This window comes from Dipodomys merriami, unplaced genomic scaffold (assembly GCF_024711535.1).
Source record: "Dipodomys merriami isolate MVZ:Mamm:240054 unplaced genomic scaffold, mDipMer1.0.p SCAF_1528, whole genome shotgun sequence".
NCBI lineage: Eukaryota > Metazoa > Chordata > Mammalia > Rodentia > Heteromyidae > Dipodomys > Dipodomys merriami.
The window spans coordinates 65,212-74,046 of NW_027202858.1; the positions used below are offsets into that span (position 1 = coordinate 65,212).

The 8,835-nt window shown below is 33.3% G+C and overlaps 1 pseudogene; it reads right to left on the reverse strand.

Moving 5' to 3' along the window:
- Positions 1 to 100, reverse strand: LOC138827257 (U6 spliceosomal RNA; annotated as a pseudogene).
- Positions 101 to 8,835: the final 8,735 nt, after the last annotated feature.

An 8,835-nucleotide genomic window follows, 5' to 3' on the forward strand; every position in this document is an offset into this window, starting at 1 on the left:
AAAAATATGGAATACTTCACAAATTTTCATATCATCCTTCTGCAAGTGCCATGTTAATCTCTGTATTGTTGTAATTTGGGTAGACCTGCTGCTGAAACATGTAGTATCCTCTAAATTTAAGTACTTAATGATGGAATCTTCCTACAGGCATTTATCCATGGTTGAATATTTATAACTAGGAACCCTTATTGTTCCTAAATATGCTATTGATCTTATTTCTCTAAAATTCTTTGTATAATGGGACAAAACCCATTGTTTGGTAAATTGCTCACATTTGCAATTTTATTTTTAATTTTATTTTTAATTCAATTTAATTTTATTTTATTTGCAATTTTTTGTCAATGACTATTTTGTCTTCTTCATTTTAAATTTGATCATACTTTGAAGCCTTTACAGCTAAGTCCAAAGGTGATTGCTTTTCAAGTATTTATTTATCACAACTGAGTTAGCTTTGTGGAGCTAATGGATTCAAAGTAAGCCTTGCTTAAGAGCTACTTCTTAACTTGTGCAACTTAAAATTTCCCAAATGAGGTCTTGCTGGCACAAATGTCTAGCTGACCCTTTACCCTTCTTCCATGTAGGAACAGAACAATCAGAATATCTTACCCTGACAGCATAGATTGTCTACTGGAACAAAACTAACCTTAGTTACAAGAGATCATAGAGAGATGAACAGTTCTGTCAGAATTGTTCAGAATAGAAGGTATTTTATCAAAATATAATTGTTTACTATACTTATCATTTCAAAAGTAGCTAAAGCCAAGAAGGTGAAAAAATTGTTCATATGCATGATTACCTACTGTCCTTTCCTGTCTATCATCCAACCAGGCAGGAACTTACACTACGGACTTTCTATCACCAAATATGTCCAGAGCTCCTGGAGAAGTCCATACGTTTCTCCTCAATATTAGGCCTTAAATTGGTAATGTTTTAATCACAGTGTTTCCTCTTGCCTCTAGGCTGTAAATCAACAAATGGTAAAGCTTTAAGTCTAACTACCAAAAACTGAGGTAGAGATAATGGAATAATACTAAAGTTGCCTTTAATACTCTAACCACAACAGAATAATGCAAAACAATTTTTATATTATATATACTTATATATTTTATATTTATATGTACTGATTTTAAATTTCACACAGTGAATCTTATTAGAATTGATAGTTTGACAAATATATTGACAATTATTCTCATAAATAGATTGGAATATAAATAATTAGGTTTAGAATATAAATTAGAATATAAAAAGTATCAATGCAATGTCTTCGGTATAAACTTGTGATACCTTCTAAGTGTTTGTTGTCTTCTGAATTCACATGGTAAAATAACAGTATTGTTTTCCGCTAATGTATAAGGGATTTTATTCTGATGCTCTGTTTATTGTTTTAACTCGCTGGTCCCAAAGGGTTTTTCTCCATATTTCTGAAGCATTCTTACTGATTATACCCAAATTTTGCTGATATAATGTCTAAAAGCTATTATTCTTCTGCAGGACCCACGGGTCCTAGGATAACAGGTTCAAGTTATCTGCATCATCAGATAACAAGGGCAAGACTTCTAACCTAGGCCCATGCAACATGCCAACAGAAAGTAATTGAAGACTAATCTCAATTTCTCATGTCCTATAATATATTTCAAGGCCCCAATTTCTTATAGGAATTAGCAGTAATCAACTGTGAAATGCAATGAAACTTGAAATGAAAGATGAGATCACTAAATAAGAGAGAAAGTACTGTAGTTCAAACTTTCAATTTACAGATGACCAGGCCATATGAGTGAACAAAATCACAAATGAACAAGATTATTTTTAATACCCCTCTCCTAATGATTAATGAAAGATTTCAGTGCAGCAAAAGTTGGCCAAAAAATAGTTTCTGGAATGATAGATCCATAATTGTTCTACCAAGGCTAGGAAAACTTGATTTAGAGGTCAAATATAATTTAGAAAACCATTAAGAAGATCCTTAGTGCTTCAAAACACTGGTACTTCAGAAAACTAGGTTCTGTAGTATAAAATGTCATTCTCAAACCAATGATAACCTACATTTAATCTCCTGAAAGTATATTCATTTTCAAATAAACTATTTAAAATCACATTTGCCAAAATAACACTTGACAAGTAGATGATAGTGACATTACAAGGTTTTCAAGTGTAGGAAGCAAGTTACAATAGAGTTGATTTACTTACCCAGCACTAATACCAAACAAATTCATTCATTAAAGTGTAGAAAGAGTACCCCCACAATTAGTGTTGTTCAGTAGGTGCCTTCCAGAAATATGTTAAATAGATCAGCCTCCCATATTTCAAACCCAAATAATAGGTAATAAAGTAAATTTCATCACATAAAAACGTACCTTGTAAAAAGTCACTAAGAGTTGCCTTATCATGTGTTGTTTTATGTTTTCCCTATCTGTCTAACATAGTAAGAAATATGACTTTAAGTCTTGCATATGGGTACTGATCAGAGATGTGACAAACATAAAATATGTCTTCTTTTATTATCATATTCCTCTACACTAGTAAATTTTAGTTTTCTTCTTTTTCCAAAACTTATAGGTAGTACAAAATATTATCCTATGTAAAATAAAATAATCACATATATTGTACAAAGCCATTTATAAAAACTAGTAGTTAGGAATACATTCTAAGTCATTTTTAAACTTTCTTGCTGACTAAAGGTTAATCTTCCAAATGAATGAGAATAAAATCATGTCTAAGTGCTTCACATCTCCAGTCTTGCAAATTTGTTATTGCAGATGAATGAATTATGGAAATATAAGCTGACATCAGTTCAAGTATATGTGGGATTGAAACTCCACGGAATGTATGTAAACCTTTCAAAAATTAACAGGCAGTTTAACAGAATGAATATCAGGAAATTGAAACCAGAGAGGAACAATAGTAAAGAAATAGAATGAATGAAAAATAGAAAAATGGGCAAGTAAAGCTAGAATACTCAATGTACACATGTAATAAAGGAAGCGGTAAATCTGAAATGAATCTTGGAGAAAGGGTTGGTTCAGATTGATAGAAGGAGTGACTCTGATCCAGGAGCGTTAGACAATTAGATGGACATATTTAATTGTAACACACTTGCACAACCTTTTGAAATTCAGTTAAAAAACACAACAACAAACAAAAACACACAAAAATTACAACCAAACAACAATCTTTAGAGAGTATGAATATTTCCTCTAAAAATTTTAAATCATTAATGAAGGTCAGTCTTTGGAAAAGCAAACAAGCTTTTCAAAGAGAGCAATTTGGGGTAGGGGAGAATTTTAAACAGATTTAAATAGATTGTCTAAGGTTATAATTCACCTGTATCTACTGCAAATATTTTCTTCTGCAAATGCTCTTTGAACTGGATACTCGAGTCCTGAGGCACACTTGATAACTTGTGAAAACAGAATGGAAGAAACAAGATCAAGAACCTATTACTCCACTGGAGAGAAAGCAGTCCTCTTTGTTTTCTCTCGATCTCTTCACTACTCTATTTTCATACTTTTAATAAAGTCAAGTGATTTTGAATTATATCTTTCCTTCTTCGTTCTCGCAAAATAATTGTTCAAAATAATTCATTAAATATTATTTGCCATTATTTTCTATCATGCTGTTTACTTGTCCAAACGAGTCCATTAAACTTCCCCTTTTCATTTGGTTGCCACAGAAACCCAACAACTATGTTAATGAAGACCAACACTAATGCAAATCTTTGTCTCCAAAAAAACAGTCCAAGAACCTGTAATCACAAATATTTAGCTATAATTTTTTTCTTTTTTCTTTTACCTTGAAATCTTCTTGTGTCTAATGTGCCCACAAAAATAAGTACTCCACCCCTTTTTGGTTCAATAAATTCTAACCTCAAAGATATATTTTGCTAACAAGATGCTTAGAGGAAACTAAAGAATAATCCATTTTTATCTTCACTCTTACGACTTTTATCTTCTCTCTTAAGACTTTCCTTAGATACCATATCAGGAACAGTAAAATTATTCTTTGCAAAATTATTTCAATAGATTATTTTTCTCTTGGTCTTGCTTTTGCTCAACAAGATGTATGGAGAAGAATAGAGTTAAATCACCCATTGCTTGGATTACATTGTCTGTTACAAAGGACAATACTTCTTTTTTTTTAATTTATTTTTTTAATTTATTTTATTTGTGAACGTACTGTACAGAGGGGTTACAATTACATGGGCAGGATAATGCATACATTTCTTACCAAGCATTGCAGCCTCCTTCTTTGTTTACCCTTCATATCCTTTCTCAGGCTCCCCCCTCCTCCCCACACAAAACTTTTCCCTCTCTTCTCACCCCCCCCCCGCACCGACTTTGTAAAGCTCGTTTTTGACATGACAACTTGTACTTCTCATTGTTGCAACAGGTCCACCTGAATCCTTAAACGACTTGCTTTTCCCCATCTTCTCCACAAGTTATACTAACATCAAATATAGTAAAAGTGGGGGATATACGGTGGTGGAGCTACATACAAAGCAAGAAAGAAATAATCTTATAAATGCGTTAGAAACACATGCATGAAAGAAAAAAAATATTACAATACATATCTAAGGGTTCATTTTCCTAACATCACTTTATCTGTCCTTTTCCGCTTGACTCACACATATACTAGATATTTCAAATAAGGGAAACCATGGGACCTGTGTTTCTTTGGGCCTGGCTTACTTCATTTAATGTAATTTTTTCCAAGTTTTTCCATTTCCTAACAAATGGGGCAATGTCATTCTTTCTGATGGAGGTATAGAATTCCATTGCGTATATATACCACATTTTCTTGATCCATTCATCTACTGAAGGGCATCTAGGTTGGTTCCATATCTTAGCTATGGTAGATAATGCTGCAATAAACATAGTTGTGCTGGTAGCTTTAGTGTGGTCTTGTTTGTAGACATTTTGGTAAATTCCCAAAAGTGGGCTAGCTGGGTCATAGGGGAGCTCTATGTGAAGTCTTTTGTGGAACCTCCATACTACTTTCCAAAGTGGTTGAACAAGTTTACATTCCCACCAACAATGAAGTAAGGTTCCCTTCTTTCCACATCTCCTCCAGCATCTGTTGTTGTTAGAGTTCTTGATTTTTGCCATTCTAACTGGAGTGAGGTGGTATCTCAATGTTATTTGGATTTGCATTTCTTTTATGGTTAGTGATGTTGAGCATTTATTCATGTGTCTATTGGCCATCCTTCTTTCTTCTTCAGAGAAGTTTCTCTTTAAGTCTTTCGCCCACTTATTTATTGGGCAGTTGTTTCTTTGAGGATTTGTTGTTGGGGGATTTAATTTTTTGAGTTCCAAGTATATTTTAGCTATGAGACCCTTGTCCCTTGTATGGCTATTAAAGATATTCTCCCAGTCCATGGGCTTTCAATTGATTTTGCTAGCTATGTCCTTTGCCATGCAGAAGCTCTGCAACTTTTTGCAATCACATTTGTCCAAACTTTCTTTGGTTTGTTGTGTTTCTGGGTCTCTATTAAGAAAATTTTAGCCTGAGCCAACGAGACCTAGGGTTTCTCCTCTTACATCCTGTAATGTTTTCAGAGTGACTGCTTTGACTTCGAGGTCTTTGATCCATTTGGAGTTGATTCTGGTGCAGGGTGATAGATAAGGATCTAGCTTTAGTTTTCTACAAGTAGTTAACCAATTTTGCCAGCACCATTTACTGAAGAGGCTGTCTTTATTCTATTCTATTGTTTTAAGTCCCTTATCGAAGATTAGATGGCTATAGGTCTGTAGGTTCATTTCTGGGTTTTCAATTCTATTCCATTGGTCCTCATACCAATCGGTTTTGATTACTATGGCTTTATAGTAGAGTTTGAAATTTGGTATTGGTATTCCTCTAGCAGTGTTCTTTCTGTTGAGGAGCGTTTTTGATATTAGGGGTCTTTTATTGTTCCATATGAATTTTTGGATTACCTCTTCTATTTCTTGAAGAATGAGGTTGGAATTTTGATAGGTATCGTGTTGAATTTGTAGCTAGCCTTGGGAAATATTGCCATTTTCACGATGTTAATCTTTCCAATCCAGGAGCATGGGAGTTTTTGCCATTTTCTAAGGTCTGTTTTGATTTTCTTTTTCAAGATTTTAAAATTTTCATCAAAGAGGTCCTTCACTTCTTTGGTTAAGTTAAATCCTAGGTATTTTATTTATTGTGGGGCTATTACAAATGGAGTTGCTTTCCTAATTTCCACCACACTTTTCTCATTGTTGGCATGCAGAAAAGCCATTGATTTTGGGGGGTTAATTTTATACCCTTCTACTTTGCCAAAATTTTGAATCAGCTTGAGTAATTTGGGAGTGGAGTCTATGGGATTCTTTAAATACAAGATCATGCAAAGGACAATAATTCTATGTCCTACTTCTATGTCCACTCTTTGCTCTTGCCTGATTTCCAATTAAGCACAGCTTCTTGGCTTCAAGTCTAGTGAAGGTGAAGGACTATACTGCATCCGCCACTGCTACATCTTCATGGTTTCTCTTTTAAAACTCTTTTATTTGGAGGTAGAATTTATTTTCATGTCTTCATTCAATTTGTTTTGCATTATACTAAGCCAAATAGGCTCTGTAAAATCACTTTAGGTAGCAAAAACATTAAGACAATCTATATCAAAAAGTTTGGCCCCCTCCACGGCTGAAGCCAATATCCTTAGCTAGGGCTTCAAAGAACGCGTTTTTTTACCTTTTCAATTTGCTCAATTCTTTTCTGATCCTCAAACTTTTTGTCTTATGTAATAAGACAAGTCTTCACTATCTCATGTTAATGAGGATATTATATTTTTTATCTACTTAGAAATGTGAAATCATTGGTTTGAAGTATACAATCAGATTTTTTCTGTGTTTCAGTGCTTCACTTGCAAAGACATTGTGGAATGTATTACAAACAGAAAAGTGTAAACTCAATACGTTCTTTCATTTTGAAGAGCACTTTCTCCCTAAATATTTTGACCAAAATTATCTTTATAAGAGAATTACTGTTTATTAATTAAAGGTCAATTCACAAATTTTGATGTCTTTTTTTAAAAAAAAAGTTTAAATTCCACTACAACCTTTTTTCTCACAGTAAGATATTTCCTGGTTAAGGACAATTCTCATGTTAACCTACAGGATTTACAGCACTGTTTGTGAGTCTTGTTTTTTTATGTGTGAAAATGAGCCATCTTACCTCTCAAGTAAGTCTCCATGGATTTCTTTGCATGAAAGCCTATGTTCCCAGGCAATTTTAAATTTTAATAGGCTCAGTTAAAAAGTTTGAACAATTAAAATTTACTTGTCATAGTTTTAAACCTCTTTTGAAATTCCTTTATCAGACTCACGAATTTACCAATCCTAATTCCACCTTTACCATCAAAAACAGTTAACATGTTGTTTTCATGATATAGTATCCATGAAACTATTATTTCCAGTGGCTTTGTTATGCATATATATGAACATATAAGCTGATCCTGAGCAAAATGAACTCCAAGATATGGACAGAGATATTTATTTGCAGTTGTTGTTTTTAATGTACTATGTGATTTCTATTTTCCCTGGGTTTTTCCCCTATGGGTTATCTCCTACTGTGTTTGGTTTTGGTATTGTGTATACATTTACCTTAATTAGGGAAGGGAAGAGGAACAACAAAATGGCGAGACAAAGGAGAAAAGGAAAACTAATGCAATAGCAATACTCAGAAGACAATATGTTGGAAATGTACATTACAACTTGTGAGGGGTTTCGGGGTGAAAGAAAACTGTGAGAAAAATGAGAGAGGGTATAACAAGTTTGAACAGTTATGTATTCACTGCCTTACAATTACTAACCCACTGCACATCACTTTCACATTAAAATGAAATTTAAAAAATAAGCTGCATGAAATAAAATTTCACTGTATTGGTATAGTAAATATTATTCTTCATGTAGTAACTTTTTAAAAATCAGTACTATTTGGCATCTAATTTGAATTAATAGCCTCTTCTTTATCAGAGGGCCATCAACTTGAATGTTATATAACTTGACAATATTTTCACAATATAATTGCCAATATTTTCAAAAAAGAATAAATTAGTACTTTCTCATACTAAAACTGAAAACCGTTTAATTCTATAGAAACTCATAACATTTAAAAGTAAATAAGTTGTTAAGAGGACAGGATATGTGTGTTCCTTAAAATAATAACTACTAATAACTACTCACTTTCAAATTCTGAACATTTCATACCTGAGAGATTCAAAATAGTACCTGTTTGCATGTTATGTAATTCTGCAATAGATACATTTTCCAATCGGGTGTTACAGATTGAGAAGTGAACAGAAAAATAGCCACATTCTGGTAAAACTATGAAGCATCGGTTATAATTAATTCTTCAAGAGTAAGCAATTGTTTGTCAGATTAAGCTATTATTTTTATGACCATCAATCCCAAAATTTATGCCATACAGTCATCCTAGCCCAACAGTTTCCAACTTGTAGGGTGCACCTCAAAATTCCCATAATTCACATCACAAATAGCTTATTTCTATTGGAAAAAATACTACACCTATGCTAATGTGATGCCCTACACCACAATAAACTGGGTTTCATCATTTTACCTTCACTGGTATTCCTGAAAATATTATTTATATTTATACTTTTTAACTATCATAGATATTCAGGATGCTAAGATCGGAAGATTACAGTTCAAAGCCCACCCAGGCAGGAAGGTTCCCTAGATTCTTATCTCCAATAAACTTCTCAGCAAAAGCCCGACACAAGTGGTACTGAGCTTGAAGTGGTAGGGCACAAGCCTTGAGCTTAACAGGCTCAGAAAGAGTGCCTAGGTCCAGAGTTCAAGCCCTATGACAAAGCAA